The following is an 18935-nucleotide window of genomic DNA, read 5'->3' on the forward strand; positions in this document are numbered from 1 at the left end:
TTCCTCCAAGGAGCCCAGAGCGGTGTATTACATACTTGAGTTTCTCTTTCACAACAACCCTGTGAAGTAGGTTAGGCTGAGAGAGAAGTGACTGGCCCAGAGTCACCCAGCTAGTTTCATGGCTGAATGGGGATTTGAACTCGGGTCTCCCCGGTCCTAGTCCAGCACTCTAACCACTGCACCACGCTGGCTCTTCTTAGAGCACATGGGGGTCACAACTACAACATGATTGCAGTATACTTATGGTAGATGGAAAAGCAACCCATGATCCTTCCTATCCTATGTCTAAAGTTGCAGAGAAAATATCATTTACTTTCCCTGGGAAGCAGCAAAATATCCAAATTATAAAATAGATTATGTATTCCTTCCATGAAACTTAGGGGGGCATCCACAGAATTCTCAGGTAGTCTCCCAAGCTCCAACAAGACACAGACCTACTTAGCTTCAGCAAGGTTGCTGTATCATATACCTTCTCATTATGGCCTGGGACCTAGGTAGACATGGAAGGCCTGGGCTCATATCCCTGCAAGGCAAAACGCTTTTATAGCCAGCCTAGGCAAGTCACTCTTTCATATTTGGTGTTTAATCTCACCCCATGGGTGAGATTAGCTAAAGGCCTGGAATGTGGTCTAGTATGCACAAAACATCTAAACCTATTTCTTCTGCAGGCATCACAATGGCATGCCCCAGTCATGCCTTTCTCTGCCGGATCTAAAGTTGTGGCCATGTTGCTTAATGCTTCTCACTTTACTTTATGGAATTCTTCTTTATATTCTGAACTGAGGATATATCAATTTTATGCCATTATGTCTTCTTTACAATTCAACAGCTGATTTAAAACATTTGGCTGGGCATGATCCAGCCAGAGTTAAGCGCATATCTCAATATCTTCTATTAAAATCAATGGAGCTGAAAAATGCTTAATTCTACCACTGAAGTCAAAAGATTTTTAAAGTACTTACTTTTGGATGAATCATGACCATTATAATTATTAACAACTTTTCCTCTCTTTGCTACTTGTAAATGTTTCCAGATATGATTCTACTTTTATTTCCATGTCTAGTTTTCTCTTTTCCCTTCACTACTCTCTAGAACCCTTAAGAGTACTCATCATATTCTTATTTAATGCCCTGTGGTACTGTTAAGAAAATCAAATACTAGTGCTACTGTATCTACTTAAAATTACTGATTGGTGTGATGGGTTCTTCAGGAGAGCATATTCTAAGAAATGAGCCTTTTGTGGTCCTATACTGCTGCTTTGTGGAACACTTCCGCTGGATGTGACTGCACCTGGAGACCAATTAGCAACTAAGGTACAGCTGATGAAAATATAATGAGAAAGTGTAAAGTGATAAACAGAATTCATAGTCCCAATTCAGACATCATGCCAAACCTCAGGTAAAACATAGCTGAGGTAGGTGTTTCTGAATGTCTGAATGTGTGAAGCTGCAGTTCCGTCACCCAGTTCCGTTTTTGCTTCCAAACCTGCCTTGCATGAAGGATCTCTACTTAGAATTCCTATCATAAATGGATGTGAAAAGAAGAGGAAGAGGCAGGCATTCAAGGAACCCTTTCATGGACCTAGCATCTGATCTGGGGCAGCTGTTTCTGAACCCATTCTGTTGAAGGAATTGCATGTGTGGTCTGACTGGACACCAGTACATGGGGTGTCTGGCATATTCGAATGTGACATGTATGTTTGAAGTGTACATGAACAGGTAGCAAATTACTGCTTTGTCTGGCACCTACCGTAAATGGCAATATTTGTCATATCTTTCTCAAGGTATAGAGCCTGCCCTTATTTTTATAAGGTCACCCAGCATGATGCAGTACAATCTGTTGCTGCCAATGAAAATTTCCACTAAATAAGATGACACCACTTTTGAACTGGGTGTGCAATCTTCTGCAGTCATCCTCAAGATGACTGCTGTGCTTCAACTGTGCTCCCAAGATCTTCTTGCAACCACATCACATTTAGCAGGTGTTCTATTCCCTTTATTCCCTTCCTTTCTGGGGTGTGAGGAACCCTTCCTCCCTTGTCATTAAAACAATGACTGGGTGCATGTGTGAAAAGCAGTCCTCAACAAATGAGCAGGATCCCCAGGTTAAGTCTACCTTTCACCAATATATGTGGGAAGATAGGATCCAATCATCTCTTCCCAAGGGAGGAGGGAGGGGGTCCCAAGTTCCTTCCTCCCCAACTGAGGAAAACTATGAGCCCTTTCTCATGACTGAGTGACGGGGCTTGAGGGTGGGCAGCAGGCAAAGTAGCAGAAGCTTGCCTTCCCCGCAAATGAGCAATGTGGAGTTGCTGGGCATGAGAATCGTGCACCCAGACAGTTTGCAGCAGCAATGGGCAGTGCAGAAGTGCGGGGGTCAGGATGCATTGTCTCAGCCCCCAGAAGTCCCACAATGCACCGGGTAAGTGTACGGTGCTTTGTGGGGATCCCCCCAGTGATGGATGGGTGCCTGTCCATGCTTCAGTGCTGGCTGAAAGCAGCTAATGCTGGCACACAGTCAACTGAATGGGGTTAAGGGAGTGCTTGCTCCCTTGAACTCATTTAAAAGCCTGGCTCCTTAGACAGGTTCGCCACCAAGGCATGGTCAGTTGCTGAGCAGCTCCCAGTGGTTCCCACAGGCAACCAAGCCCAGGCTTAGCTGCCCTAGCCCAGTTTGGGCTGATTGTGAGAACAGCCTCAGTTTGTCTTTACCCAGGGAGATTAAAAGAGGACCCTCAAAAGGGGTACACAGGGATCCTCATGATGGAGCCTCAGCAGACTAGAAAGATAGAGGGGTCATTCTGGCCACCTGCTAGCGGTAACAGTCTAATCCAGAACTTAGGGACAGAGCTGGAGGGTGTAATGAAGTCTACCTGGAAACAACTATTGATAGGCTTTCAGACTGAAGACAAATAGGACAATAGACACCTATTTGGCAGAATTTGTACCTGGCAGCATAAAGCAACTATATGTTTACCCTCGTATGTTTCATTACTGCCTCAGCATTCAGAAGCCTTTGTTATCTAGAAGCAGATAGATACCTTTATTTCTATCAAAGACCAAATATAATAAAAATTTATATTCACAGCATAGTGATGCATTGCTTGTCGATCGACAGTATCATACAATCACATGTGCCTAAAAGAATAAACCCATAAGAAAAATCACAATGAAAGATTTCTACAGTTCCATGTACAATCTGCATTCCACAAATGCAAGGACATAGACTCTTACTTTAAAACAAACACACACAGAGTTCAATTCATGATGAGAAAATAAAGGCCAACTCTTTTGCCCCACAATGTTATACCAACTTCAATACCATTATGTTATTTGTTTACCAAACAAACAAATCTTCCCAATCTCATATTCAAGTCACAGCAACAATTCTATGCTGACTTTTCAACTAAGGCCATGATCCTACAAACAATCTACATGCAATTAAGTGGGATCAATGAATCATTAATCACTGATTATCTCATTTTAGTGGTTTAGAGCATGAACCGAAAGTCCACATCCCAGCTGTTCAAATTTCAGGTCAGCCATGCACTAGGGATATGCCAAAATGTGATTTTGCTTTCCAAATCATTGGCACCTCCCTTTAAATTTGAGGGCTTACACAGCCCCTTTAAAGTGGAGGAGAGTAAGTCCGTACCTGCTCCTCCTCCACTCACTGCCATTGCTGCCATCCCAGCACTCCCCCAGCTATGCCCGCACACCAGTGGGGCGTCTCTCAGCTGCCCCTGTGCAGCAAAAATATTTAATAACAATCAAACATAGCAGAGGGCAGCACTGGGATGACAACAATAGCAGTGAGCCAGAAGCAGGCATAGACCTGCTCTCCTCCACTTTAAAGGGGTTGTGTAAACCCTCAAATTTAAAAGGAGGTGCCAGCAATTTGGACAGCCAAATCGCATTTCAGCACATCCCTACCATGCACTCAAGACACTATTTGCCAACTTCACCATCCATCTTTTTCCGTCAGTGATAAGGGGCTAGTAATGCTGGCCTTCTGTTACTTCTTGAAAGAACATAAATATATGTGAAGCATGCTGAGCACTGAGAATCTATATGTGTCTTAAAATGTTACCACTTATTATCTAGCAGAGAATCAACAGAATCCAGTATTTTGAAATATTTAACAAGCATACTTAATTAGTGATAATAAAATGAGCATCTTTTTTTTAAGGAAGCAAAATTTTGTCTACACATGAAGTGCATGTGTGGGGAAGACAGGATTCACCTCCCCCCTCATTTATTCAATGTAAATGGGAACCAAGAACTGGGGTGGAGTGGGGAGACCCAAAACATCAGGCTTCCCTATGTGTGTGTAGTCATATGAGTTGAAAATATGTGTTACCGCCTACCCTTGTAACATTTTTTGTTAAAACAGGCCTGTACAACATATGACCCACCAAGCTGAATACAGCCCACAACAGCCTACATAAAACTGCATGCCTGAAACTGCAAAAATGAAAGGCTGTCAAACGCATGGCTGGTGAGCTGTGTTTGGGTTACAAGTCACAGAAGTCTGCCATTAACATGAAACAGTCCTGAAACTAGAGTAGGGATAATCAATTTATGGCCTGCATCATTGGTTAGTTAGTTAGTCCAACATCCCCTGCCTCTCCCCACACTCTCAAGGCAGCTAACAAAAATAAAAAGACTACAATCACATGGTACATCTCACATGGTACCTACCCAATTGTCTTCCTTAGGAGCACAGAGAGTTGAAATCGTTCATTCAAATTTTTAAACGTCTCTGACTTTCAGGGCTGAGGCAGCTCAGTAAAATGACACTCATTAATAAAATGTAGCTGTTAGAATTGCTTGAAGGTACCTGCCCCTGCAAAGCTGCTAGCGAGTCACTTTTAAAAACACACATCCTTCTAGCAGGGCAGGGTGGCCACCAGTAAGAGCAAACAGCAATACGACTTGATCCACAAGAGTAGAACATTCCGTCACTCTGCCACAGCATGACTGAAGGGTAGACCATCTGTTACAGGAGCATTGCAACATGACTAAATATTGTAACAGTTATGTCAGTGCTTAATTTCTGAAATGAGAGGTGCCAGGGCTCAATTCTGCCTAGAAGACATATCCTCTGATTTGGAGCTCTCGTTCTCCAATTCCCAAAGCACAAGAACTAACAGTCGTACTACCCCACAACTCTGCATGTTCCAGAGTTGAGCCTGGACATTAAAGACATGCCTCAAAGCTGTGGCTATACCTCTTTGTGTCCGGAATTCACAGTACTCCAGGAAACAAAAACCCTATGATACGTTCCCATTCCTCCAGAGTTTGGCATTTCTCTCTCCAGTAAAAAAAAGAAAGAAGGAGAAGAAATAGATACAAGAGCACTAGGGCCTCCTAAACAAGGCAACACAAGCAAAGAAGGATATATCATAAAGATGTGCTTTCAATTTCTAATTCACACCAGGCTCGGGAAAAGAGCTTCTCTCTCTCTCAGAAGGCAAGCTCATTTCTCTACTAATAAGAAGCTTACATAGGCCATCCTCTTCTCCATTTGCCAGTTCTGTGGCCTCAGTCCTCCAGCTGCTACTCCCAGTCCCACAAACATCACCCTCATGTTGCTGGAGGGCTGCTTATGGCTCCAATTTTTTTATTTTAACTGGAATAAATCTGCCTGAGATAGGGGTGGGCACAAAACCAGGTTGCCCAGTTTGGTTCAAGTCCGGGCCAGACTCAAAAAGGGCATGTTCAGTTTTGGCACCCCTCCAAACCCCCCATCTGGTTCAGTCCAGGGGGGTGCAGTTGTGGGGTTGTTTTTTCTTTAATGTAATGTACTCACCCCCTCCAGGGGGCACTACAGTTCTTGTATTCCATTTACATTGGATAAATGAGGGGGAAAGTGAGTCTCCGGAGGTTCCCCTTCCCCCCGCCAGCCTCTGTATATGCCCAATCACCCGGTCTGGGTGGTCTTCAGACTGTTCCAGGCCTGCCCTCCATGGCAGTGGCCATTTTAGAGGCCACTGCACATGCCCAATGGGCCTCTGTGTGGCCTGCCCATTGAGCATGAGTGGCGGCCTCCAAAATGGCCACCGCCATGGAGGGCAGGCCCAGAATGGGCCAAAGACTGCCCGAACTAGGTGATTGGGAAATACATGGAGGTTGGAAAGGGGAGGGGGGCTTCTAGAGATCTTCCTACAGCTGCAGCAGCACCCCCAGAGGGGGTGAGTACATTTTTAAAAAAAAATAAGTTAGAACCCCCTGAACAGGCCGGGGGTTCGCTTCTATATCGGACCGAACCAGTGAGGAGTTTGTTCCGATATCGAACCATCAAACCGAACCACTTTGATGTCAAACAGGTTAGGTTCTAAACAGGTTTGCACATCCCTAGCACAAGGCCTCACTGAAGATAATTAATCAGAACAATTGACTGCAGGCATGTAACTTCAGTGAAAGGGCATTGTGAAAAAGAAGTATGGTGGCTAGTTCTGGAGAAACATGCTTCAAATCCTTTGTCATGATAACTCTGATGTTGCCCTCTTGCTCTTCTCTTTACCTACCTAGCACTTGTTCAATCTTACTTACGATTATCTCCCCGACCCTCTCTTTTAGCTGTTCAAACAATCTCCATCCAGAGAGAAAGGGGAGTCATTTCATCTTGACCAACAGTTCTCTCTCTTGGCAGGAGGATTTAGTAGCTTTGGATTGAGCCCTCTTGGTGTTATGGAAGAGAGATGCCTTAATTATAGTACTATTAACATGTAAATACCAGAATGAGAGGAATACAAATGGATAAAAACCAATTTCTTTCTGAGAGCTAGAAGCCAAAAATGTAGAGACTTATCCTATCAGCCCAATGCAGCCCTGTTCCAGTTCAACAAAATATGAGGGCCCGTGGTCCAGCTCAGCCTGCAGAACTGCACAGCGAGTCACTACCCATAATTAGAAACAACCACTGCATGCACAAATCATTGAGCATCAAGACGTTTTCCCTTAGTCATTGTTTAAATAATGCGATAGGAAGCTTTGGACCTGGCAACTTTCTAAATCAAGAGCTGCAGTCAAACACAGTATTAGGACATTATGCTCAAAAGGTAACCTTTTTTCACACAGGCTAACGTTCACAAGCATAAGTGAAAACTCAAACTAGATAAGAAATATTTCATATGCACTCAACTGAAGGACAAAAAAAAATTCTCAGAACAAAAATAGATCCAAGTTGTTAGAAAAGGCATCCGTATTTAGTCATGCTTTGCATATGAAGTAATGATATTATAACACATGTTTTATTTGTCTGTAAATTCATGTAGAATTATGGAATGATGGACACCCATAAATTATCCACAAAGATGTTCTTACATTTATTCTTTGTGTGGAATTTTTCCCTTTTTGTAGACAATGTCTCCACTCTGAAGATCCTCATTTGCAGCAAGAGGATGCACACATCCTACTTTGCAGAAGACAACCCTGACAACAGATGATGCAGGTAACTTTGACAGTACTGCTCACCTGCTGAGGAATGTGGATAAGGGAGGAAAGGAGTTTCTGGAATAAGTGGTTGCTTTCCATAGAATGTAGTCAGTGCTACAGAATGAGAACCAAGATTAATAACCTTTTGCCACATGACATAACTGAAAAGGCCTGACCATGAAGGCTATGAGCTTCAGCAAAAGGGGGCCCAAAGATTCTGCAAAACTGGGTGTTACCCAAAAAGAAACCCACCAAAACACAGCTCTGAATTTTTCAGAGATGAAACTTCAAACTGAGTGCAGCATAATGATGAACACACAAACTTAATCATAAAATTCTTTGTAACCCCTTCTAAATGGGCAAAGAGGCACCTTCATGGCATGGATATCAAAGCTGCATACTGAGGTTCTCGGGCATTCACCCAGCCAAGGCGCTGATCAGACTTAGGCCTGCTTAGTTTCAGAAAGATGGCTAGATCATGGGGAGGCCATTCCCTGTAGAACACCCTTCTTGTAATGAGAAGACACGTTTATCTGATTAAGTAGAAGGAAACATCTATGCGCCCATACCTCTTGCTGATATACACATCTGTACACATGTGCTACATAATACACACATTCACATATTTGTATGTGAATAATTGCACATATGTTCACTTCTAAACTTAACTGGGTATAGTGCCCCTCAAATGCAGGTTACAGAATTGCACTACGGTATGTGTATTGAGAGTAACACGTGAATAACTACATGTAGAAAATGTGTATAGATCTGTACGTACATTCATACTATACACACATTGTACTAATGACTGTAGTCGGGTTGAAAAGAATATAAATACAGTTTCAGTTTGAAACTATAATTTACATTTTCCATACCTCCATGAGAATGTCAGTCAGTAATCCCTTGTTCTTATGAACAATGTACACATACTTACTTATTGCGATCCATGTCACATTTACGGCTCAATTCAAACATCTCAGCCAAACCATGGTTTGGCCATTGAGTCATGCCTCAGGTTTGCATGCTCCACTTCCCGCACAATTTTTTAAATTTATTTTTATTTTCATTTATTGTTAGATTTATATACCGCCTTTCATTAAAATAAACCCAAGGCGGTTTGCAGAAAAATTTAAAAACAAGATTGTAAAAAAGACACAGTTAAAATATTAAGTGAAAAATATTAAACAAATCTGATTTAAAATTTAAAACAAAAGCATAAAAGCAATACAGAGTACAAAGAGCAGGAGTAGAGAATCAAACAAATGCCTGGGCAAAAAGCCAAGATTCTACACTCTTTCTAAAAGCTGTGATAGAGACCAAGGAGTGAATAGCCACCGGGAGAGCATTCCAGAGACTGGGGGCAGCAACAGGGAAGGCCCTGTCCCGCATGCATGACAACCGAGCCTCCCTCATTGTCGGCACCCAGAGCAGAGCCCCCTCAGATGACCTTGTCAAGCGGGCAGCAACCCTTGGGAGCAGGCGGTCCCACAAGTATCCTGGGCTTGCAACAAATATAGTTTGCCATTACATTTGTGTCAGGTAAACCTTGAAAGCCAGTGTGATGCAGTAGTTGTCTAGTGTCAGACTAGGGCCGTATTCACACAATGAGGCTATTCACACGCACGTGCAAAACCAGGCTACAGAAGCCCAGCCCAGTTTTGCATACACGTGTGTACTGCCAGAATAAGGCCTGACTGCAGTGGAACCACGGCATCAAACCCACCTATGGAGCCTCCCTATAAAACGAGGTTAATGGAGCAATTTAATCTCATTTTTCTGATCATCTGTCAGCCGCAAGCTGCAGGGAGGGGAGGGGGGTCCCCATAATGCACCACGGACTCACACGGTGCATTATTAGAGCTTGCGGGGGTGAGATGCAACATATCCCGGCACCCCAACCCTTGGAGCTACCGGCAGCAGCCACTGCTCGTCTGGGTGGGCGATCCACCCACCTAAAGAAAGGGAACTGCTCATGTGCAGGGAGGTAAGCTCTTCAGGGCTTCTTCTCCACTAACCCTATTGCCCTTTCTTACTGGTAATGAGAAAGGGCTCAATATGTTCAACACAGGTACAGTTGCAAACAGGTTGTGTTGAGCACAGGGTGGCAGAACACTTCCTAAGTGTACCATGCATTTGAGAGACCTGTACCCAGGTTCACTTTTAAAATGAAGTCACTCACACAAATAATATGAACATGTATACGGGAAACTAAATGCAGGTACAACATAGTTGTACCTGCATCCCAACCGCCTTGGGATTGTTTTTAATGAAAGGCGGTATATAAATTTAACAATAATAATACCAATGAAATAAAATAGTGCCTGAAAAGGACTTAGGAGTGGGGGGATCCAGGTTCAAATCCTCCCTCAGCCATGATGCTCACTGAGTCACAATGCTCACCACCCCCAATTCGGCCCACTACAAGCCACCAAACCAGCCTGGTTTGAGGTGAACCAGTTCAGCACTGAACCGTTCATGTACACCCTTAATAATTGCACATGTGTACAAATCTGTACACACACTATATTCATGAATAGGGCTAGTTTAACTAGGTTTCTAATTTAAGTTTGAAGCAACTAATTTAGGTTTGCAGTAACCACATTGCCCAATTTGGACATCATAATAAACTATAAGTATTGTTCGCCAGGAAGGAATTAGAGGGAGCAGGGAGTATACAATCCCAAGCTACAGTCCTGATAGCCAAACTATGGTTTGGCCATGATTTCTGAATTGGGCCTATGGCTGCTGCAACAAAGCTGAACCCTGAGAGCCTTGGGCTGGAAGCCTCTAAAGCTACCCTGAAGAATGCCCTGAAGATACCTTTACATTCCAACAAGTGATGCAGATCACATAGCATCAACAATCCATTTATACCTCTACAGATGGTTCAGAATAGTTACATGTGCTCCATGTGTGTTGAACGCGTTCATCTGCCCTCCACAACATCCAGACTAGCAAGCTGTACACAAAAGTAAGTTTCTTTATGAGATTAATGACAAAATATGTTTTATAATTAATATTATATTACATTAATTAATAAGGCAAAATATGTTTTATTAACAAAACTGTTTGAAAGCCTTGCCTTACCAGACATATATGCTAAGCAAGCCCAAGCTATTATATATTTTCCATTACTTGCTAGAAACTCTGGGGATTTCACTAAGTAGTTGATTCAAAAATGTTCCGTCTCATCTGTTCTGGTCACCTCTAGCACGTTAAAAAAAATGCATTAACAGCTTTGTCCTTTTTATGTGGACAGATCCAAAGCCCAATTAAATACATAGAAAGACTACTATTGTTCAAGAACCAAATTGGACTCAGAAACAGGTAAACACTTCAAAAGTGGCATTTAATACCTCTTGGAAGTTATTCCTTCCTTAACCAATGACACAATGCAGCCAAAGCAACTTTTAATTCCCATTGATTTCAATGGGAGAATTAAGCACACTTAAATCTCTCCCAATCAAATCAATGGGCTTAACTTTAGCTAAGCTGTGTCCCCACGTTTGTAAATATGGAGCTTTTACTTTCAATCTGCAGTTGTCCAAGAATGAATCATGTTTCTGAAATGTCTGACAAGGTGCAACATCCTCTTTTTTTGTTTGCATAACTAATCCCATCAAAGCCAATGAATGTTTTCCAAAAAAAAAAAGAATAAAAGCACAGTAATGTGAATCTAGAACCAGGCAAATCCCATTAAGAATTAGTCTGTTATCTTTTTAGAAACATGATCAAATTTATTTCTGCTTCCAAATGACAAATTATTGAAATTATTACTTTGCTTCTGTTGGCCTTCAAGTCTTCGGTGAAATTTGAACAGAGCTCCATGACTTTCTGACAGTGTTGGCTCAGGACAGTCACCCTGGAATTCCCTGTTGTTGATTCAGGATGGCTGAGAATATACTCTTGCTAAGGTTATCTCAGGTTATTCATACATCGGAAAACAACACTCCACTATACCACGTTTGCATGACAAAGATAATAATTCTGCTGTTGTTTATATGATCACTTATCCTGGGTTAAAAGAGCAGCAAATCAACAACTCCTGACTATATGATTTTACAGCTCACTTCATCCTCCAGTTCATCCCTTGAATAAGTAAACAAACCAACAGCTGAAGTGAATTAATGGAATGTTATGTTATCCCTGAGTAACTGATCAGACAAAGAAGTTCTCAGTCATAGGCGGCCTAGCTTCCCAAAGTGGTTCCAAAAGCTTGACATTAAAGGGGTTCTGCTAGGTTCAATATACAGAGACAAACAAGCGAGTTACAAATTGGTACAGGTTTGTTAGTCTTGAGACAACTCCCTACTAAAAGAAACTGATGAATCTGAATATATGCTTGCTACATCTTAAATCTAAACTAACCATATGAATATATGCTTCTTTAGCTCTTGCAATTAAGTCTTTATTTCCATTACCCTTTCTTTCTCGCACAACATGTGTCTTGTGAGTAATCAGAATCAAAAGGCTATAGTTATTATTTTTACAATACTACACTCATCATAGGTTACTAAAAGCCCCAAACACTTTCTAGTGTTGAATGTCTTCTGAGAGGTAGATGCAATACAAGGACAAGGGAAATACAGTTTGGACTTGAAGCTAGCTTTTTTGTGCTGTTGAGATTCTTTGTCTTTGACTTCAAAGGTCAGGAGCGCCAGGTCCACATTTAATTCTGGGCACCAGCCATATCCTCTTGAAGTCATTGGCAAATTTCCCATTCACATTAATGGGTCCAGATTCCACCCCATGTGGAATTAATATAAGAGCAGATCCTGAATTATGTAAACAAAAACTTATTTACACAAGTCTTTTCACTTACATCAGAGATTATTCGGAGCAATGAGGACTGTAGAATTGATCCAAACATTCCTTAAATTGTTTTGGCACTCTGATTCAGTTTATTCCTAAACACAGGACCTAATACAACAATATTGGAAACTGATACTGTGTTGGGCAGCATGGCAGAGGTATTAGAGAGTCAATTTATAACACAGTTTATATATTCTGGTCTATCTTACCAAACCACATACCCATTTGCACCTGTCATTTTAAGTCAAGTAATAGAACTCATAAGCAAAAGTTAGACAAGGGGACAATTCTGTATCTGATCACAAAAGACAGTTCAAGATTCTAATTTTCAACATGTCACAACTAACACTTTGCAAAACACGTCATTGCTGTAATACCATCAGAATTGTTCCATCCCAAGTTTTCCAATCTATGTTTTCTCTCTTGGGATAATCACCTAGAACACACTTTTCCCTCCCAAGAATACACTTCCATTCATATTTTAAAATGCAAATAGCCACATTTCCACTACTTCCTGCAAATTATTTGCTGTGTCCCTTCCATAGTTCGGCCACCCCCCCGCCCCATTAAAGGACTAATTAAAACACTGTATTTTGCATGACTATTTTCTAATCTTCTCAAAAGACTCTGTGTATGTGTGTGATATTCACTTACATTCTCCCACATACACATACAGATGCGCGCACACCTGTGTTTTTTTAAGCATGTGGATTTTCTGATTAAAGAGATATTGTGGTACCACCCTGTAGAGCACATACATAGCAATTCACAGGGAGAGATGCTGCCATTTCTCACTTGCTAGGAGTCTCAGTGCCTCCTTACTTACACAGAACCATTAAATTTCTCATCTAAGTATCACATTAAAAGGTCACGACCACAGTGTCCTGATCACTCCACAGCCTTACATTCTCTCTCTCTCGCTGTACCTTTAACACAAACTCCCCACCTTTCTCCTCTACTACTGGAGTCACTCACCAATCAACCAGGGATAGATAGGGGTTTAGATGAAAGGTGCAAAGATCAAGGGAAAGACCACCTCCCCCCCAAGCATCTGAAGTTAATACCCGCAAACTCATCAGTCTGCCCGAGACGCCGCCACCCCGCCCCACGCGTGACAGGGAGTCCAAGTGCCTTACCAGGTGCCGCGGGGTGACTCAGGAGAGGAAGGCGAGGCGCAGACATGCATGGAGAGCCGCAGCTTGCAGACCGGAGCCTTTGCGCCTCACCTGGGAGTCGCTGCTGCTGCGATTGCAGCCCGGATCACAGACCTGGCTGCCATTTGTTGCACGCCTGCTCGTGGAAGCCGCCAGCGAGGCATTCAGGAAGAGCCTCTCCTCCCCATCCCGATGAGACTCGGGCTCGGTGGCCGCTCCGTAGCAACCGATCCCGGTAAGGGCGCCTTGTTCAGTCTCTCAGTGTGGCGAAATCCCAAGACAACCCGAAGCGCTTCCCGCCGCCGCTCGGCTCGGCTGCTCGCTCGCTCTTCGCCTCATGTTGCGCTGCCAGCCGGCTGGCACGTCCCAATCGCTCTCCACTCCTCGCCCCCCGAATGCTGATCAGCGGCGGCGGCAGCCCGGCGGCGTCCTGCAACCCGGGCGTGGCAAAGGCAGCGCCTTGCAAGAGACACACAAGCTCATGAGAAGACTTCGATCCGCTCTGCGGAGCGGAGGGGACTCGGTCGCTTCGTCGTGCTCTACAGGTGCTGCTGCTGCCGCCGCCCGGGAGATCGGGGAGGGGCTTCTACATCGTGCAGCCCCCGCCCTCGCCTTCCCAGCCACTGGGGATTTTTGTATTCCGAGGGGGAGCCACAAGCCCCGCGCCCGGCTGCCCGGCAAGGCGCGCCAAGCAGCCTCTGCCAGCAGCAAGGCGCCTTGCTTTGGCGGGGCAGAGACACCCAAGCAGCACCCAGAGAGTTCTCACCGGGCTTATGTAGACGCGCGAAGAAAAGAGTCACGGACTCCAAGCGGGGCGTCTGGCGTGATGATCATCCTTCCCCTCCCCCTCCTGCTGAAAGCGTCTGCGGGAAGAGATGAGGCCATGTGCTGTCACCCTTCCTTCCTAAGCCGGCATCCCTTCACCACCCTTCCCCCCGCACGGGCTTTTATCGGGCGCGCCTCTTCTTGCCACCCTGCCATGCCAATCCAGGGCTCTGCTCTGCCATGCAGAGGCCGTGTGGACGCTTCTTTCTGATCTCGGAGAGAAAGGCTGCTCTGCCTGACTCTGGGCTGCTTCTGATTTCCATGCCCTGCTAAATCTGGCAGCCAAATATTAAACATTTCTAAACATACTGCAGGGAAGTACGTCTAAGATTTGCTGCTGCCAGGATTTGCAATCCCACCCGCTCCTCCTCTTGTTTAATTTGTTCCTGCCAACCCACATCTACATCTTTCCAGTTTGTCTGCAGTTCTGTTCTTCGTGAGGTTCAGCAAACTCCTGCTCCTGTTGCTCTGGCGGCCCGACTCTTTTCCTTCTGTCACTCAGCATCTGAGCACCCCAGATGCTCCCCTTTTGTTAAATATCCCAGCCCGATCGAAAATTCTGCACGCTGCCCTGTTTCTGTTTTAGAACACTGAACTCTCTGGAACCGGTACCAATCACATAGCTGCATTTTCCCCCCTCCACTGTTCGTCTAGCAGCTTCTTTTCCAAAGATGCACCTTTTCAGGCTCGCTCAGAAATAGTATATGCGCAGATCGATTCCCTCCTCTCAATTTTAGAATGGTCTGGGGGAGGAGAGGAGGAAACAGGGTATTTGCGGCGGCGGTGGTGGTGGAATCTGTCACTCATAATTGCCGGAGGGGAGAGTGCATTTCGGGCCCCTCCTTACGCAATCCCCAATCGCACTCCCTCTACACAGCATTTTTTAAAAAATGAATATACAGCAACTTCCAAAGGTGTATTTTTGAAGGGGAGGGGGCAACGATGCAATGCATATAAAGGAGCAGAGGTTGTGCCTGCTGCACACATTCAGCTCGATTGCATATGTGCGTCCGATTCCAACCCGGGCGGCTGCTCCCTGCACCGCCCCTTCCCCTAGCCTAGAGCCACCGCGCGGGGAATAAATGGTTCGAGAGCAGGTTCGTTTGGAAGAGGGAAGCGCGTGCATCCACTCCTGAATGCAACAGGCGACGGAGGCGGAGGCTTACAGTACCTTGGCCCAAGTCTTAAGCCTGCCTGCCCGGCTGCTTCTACATACAAGCAGACGCGAGGGGAATCTTTTTGTGGGAGAAAAGGAAAGGCTACTCAAGGGCTGCCAGGCCTGCTGCAAGGAGCCTCTCGGGCCCCCCCTGGGGTCATGAAGGCTGCCTTGGAGTGACGGGAAATCTGCTCCCCCTCACAGAAAGGAAAGAAACTTCTCCATATGTAATTTGTTTTGTCAAAGAAAGGCTTCCCCTCCCCACTGTCTGACACCCAAGAGCTGTAGGGAGAGAGGCAGAGGCAAATTCTATCCTGACTTAATGGCGGGCGGGGGAGCAGTTTCCGTCCCCCGGTGCCTGTATTTGCTATAACGGTATGGTGGAGGTTCTCACGTGCAGCCGGAAGAAGTGAGAGCACACTCTGGTGCTAGAGTGGACTGCACCAGTTCTGACTGGAGACACAATTATGGAAGGCTTCTTCCCAGGGTGAAAAATCCTCTACCAGAAGAAAACAAGCACGGTAGGGAGAAAGAGCACTGCTTAGTGCCTATCTAACTCTGCTAGTTTTCTACTTGCAGGGAGTTGTGCTGGTGTTTGCACAGGGAGCGTTCAAAAACAACTCCTCACACACGGTCAGAAGTGGTGCAGTCCATTCAACAGGATTCTCCGAGCTCATTTCGTTCCATATGTACTGTACATCTAACCTACGCCTCCCCAGCAGATGAAAATTGTGTACACTCACGTGGAATAGGAGCTCATCATAGTGCGATACAAAGCAAGCTGGGTGAATAAACAACTTCCACGGGGCCTGGTTCCATAATTGGTTAGAGTTGCAAGATGTCACTTCTTATTGATATAATGAAATAATGAAATAATTCTGGCACCGTATGTTCTGAATAAGCATTCTCATACCATCTAGAAAAATCATGCAGATGTCACAAAGCTGTGTGTTTTTCTGTTCATCAGATGACTGTTGCTTTTGCATCAGGATTTTAAAATCCAAGAGTATTTTTAACAACTAAATGGTACGATTCCATTTCAGAGCAAAATGGCTGGTGTTTTACCAGTCAAAAGGGGATTTATTTCAAGGGCAAGCTCACCATGGGGAACCAATGCAGTCTGCTCCAGCAACTGATGCACATAGCAAGAGACTAATTATTACGGTATGCATTAAATAGTACAGTTTGAGAGTACATTGATCTTCCAGTGAGAAATCAGACACAATGTAGGCGAAGGCGGTACACCAGTTATCAGCAATTTGAAACATACTGAGGTCATTCGCACAACCAAAAACTGTTCTACCCAGGTCTGAGAATTGTGTGTATTCCCAATTTTCAGTTGTGTGGAAGCAAAGTAAGAGGGAAACCTGGGTAGCTTTTCCTCCTACCTTGCTTCCACACAATCATTTCTACCCAGGCTCTCCTCTTACCTTGCTTCCACACAACCAAAAATTGGGAGCACACGCTGCTCCCAAACCCGAGTAGAACACAATTTTTGATTGTGTGAATGACCTCAATAAATATATTGAGGTCATTCACACAATCAAAAATTGTGTTCTACTTATATTGATACTTACACAAACATCATCCCACCCACACCCATTCCCCCGTGCTAGGCAAAAGGACCCTTTGCCATCATTTGCATTACCAAAATCAAAATGAAATGCTGCCATACATGGATCAGACGCACACTTAATTCTTTGATCCATTATACAGAATTAACAAAAATCAATACATATCAGAACCATTATACAAAAAAATGAGACCCTAATACAAGCTCTGCCTGAAGCAAATGTTCTTGCTGAATTCTTCTCCCTTCACCTAAGCACAGGTAGCCACCCACTTTATCCGCACCATCAAAAATGATGAGGATGTCATGTGCACAGTGCCATAAATAATTCAAATTGAAGACATGGATTCTATTACCCACATTCCACATCTGTTTCCAGTGCCTGCTAATTATATTGGGAATGCAGCATAATTAAGGTCCTGTAGAAGGAGAACAGCAATGCATCTTACAGTGACTGCAACTAGGGATGCGCGTTTTGATTCAGGTATAAAATGTTTTGTGTCCAAAAATGGCACTTTCTGACATTTTGTACACCTAACGAAAATGGAAAATGACACAATGAAGATTTTTGTACCCGAATCGAAATGACCCCATTTTGGAAATGAAGTTTTGTATTTTGGGGGGGAAATGGACCTGTTTTGCGATTGCTCCTTTATTTCCTTAAATCCTCAGCCTGTTCTGACGTCTATTTGAATTTCCCGCCCTTCAGGCCTGCGCAGGCGGAAGCAGGGCCGTATGCGGCGGTTTCCGGAGCGGAAGAGACAGAGAGCTGGCTGGGCCAAGAGCGCCTTATTCTTGCGAGCGGCGGCGGAAGGTGGCAGGCGGCGGCAGCCACGGCTGCAGCCACAACAGGGATGCAGAGGAAGAGGTGGATGGCGGGGTATGGAGGTGGCGACGGGCCCTATCAGAGGAGGTGGGAGGGCAAAAATAGTGGGGAGGGAAGGAAGGAGCCCGGTGCCGGGGAAAGAAAGTGCTGCTGGGGGGCGGGGAGGGAAAGCTGCTGGTGATGGGAGGAGGATGGTATGGGGAAGGAGAACAGAAGGTGGGGAACAGACGGAAGGATAACAGGGAATGGACCGTGGCAGAAGGGAGGGGGAAGCGGCGGGGAGATTTGCAGCCGCAATTTGGATTCGGAGTAATTCAGTTCTGAAACCAAAAATTGGAGGCTTTGGGAAGGTCGATTTTGGACCCTCCCTGAATTGGGGGGGCGGCTTCAGATTTGGCCAAAGCCGAAATAGGGAAAATATGAAATGCACACCCCTAATTGCCACCAACTTATTTGGGACAATACAGGGTAGGGGCAGTGTTATCCTGCTGGTTCTCCTTGATCTCTCAGTGGCTTTTGATACCATTGACCATGGTATCCGTTTGGAAAGGCTTCAGGAGTTGGGAGTTGGAGGCACTCACTCCTATCTCAAGAGTCGATATCAAAGAGTTGCCATGGGGGGATTTTGTTCAGCCCCTTGGGAGTTGACCTGTGGGGTTCCTCAGGGGTCGATTTTATCCCCTATGCTTTTCAACATCTTTATGAAGCCACTAGGAGAGGTCATCAGGAGGTTTTGAGTGAGGTGCCACCAGTATGCTGATGATGCCCAGCTCTATCTCTCTATTCCATCTCAGTCAGGGGAGGCGGCTGAGGTGCTTGACCATTGCCTGCAGGTGGTAATGAGCTGGATGTGGACCAATAAATTGAAACTGAATCCAGATAAGTCAGAGGAACTGTGTGTCAGCGGCTCTTGAGTCCATGAAGTGGGGAGATATCCTGTTCTTGAGGGGGGTGGTAGTACCCCAGAAGGAACAGGTGCGTAGCTTGGGGGTACTCCTGGATTTGTCACTGTTGCTGGAGGCCCAGGTGGCAGCGGTGGCCAGGAGTGCCTATTTTCAACTTAGGCTTGTCTGATAGCTACGGACCTTTCTGGATAGAGATAGCCTGGCCACAGTGATCCATGCTCTGGTAACTTTCAGACTGGACTATTGTA

General features: G+C 44.8%; 1 protein-coding gene across 8 annotated transcripts in view; it reads right to left on the bottom strand.

Annotated features, from left to right (window-relative positions):
* The window catches only part of LRRC3B (leucine rich repeat containing 3B), a 402453-nt gene that overhangs the window by 74621 nt on the left and 308897 nt on the right, over nucleotides 1–18935 (bottom strand). For 2 of the 8 annotated variants that reach the window (XM_053261532.1, XM_053261531.1), the window contains exon 1: nucleotides 4701–4897. The exons of 5 other annotated variants lie outside the window; for them this stretch is intronic. The gene's annotated coding sequence lies outside the window, so the exon portion shown is untranslated. Of the gene's footprint in view, nucleotides 1–4700; nucleotides 4898–13387; nucleotides 13528–18935 lie in introns of those variants that run through there. One more of the 8 variants, XM_053261530.1, reaches the window with a different exon arrangement.

Source organism: Hemicordylus capensis, chromosome 6 (assembly GCF_027244095.1).
Source record: "Hemicordylus capensis ecotype Gifberg chromosome 6, rHemCap1.1.pri, whole genome shotgun sequence".
Classification (NCBI taxonomy): Eukaryota; Metazoa; Chordata; class Lepidosauria; order Squamata; family Cordylidae; genus Hemicordylus; species Hemicordylus capensis.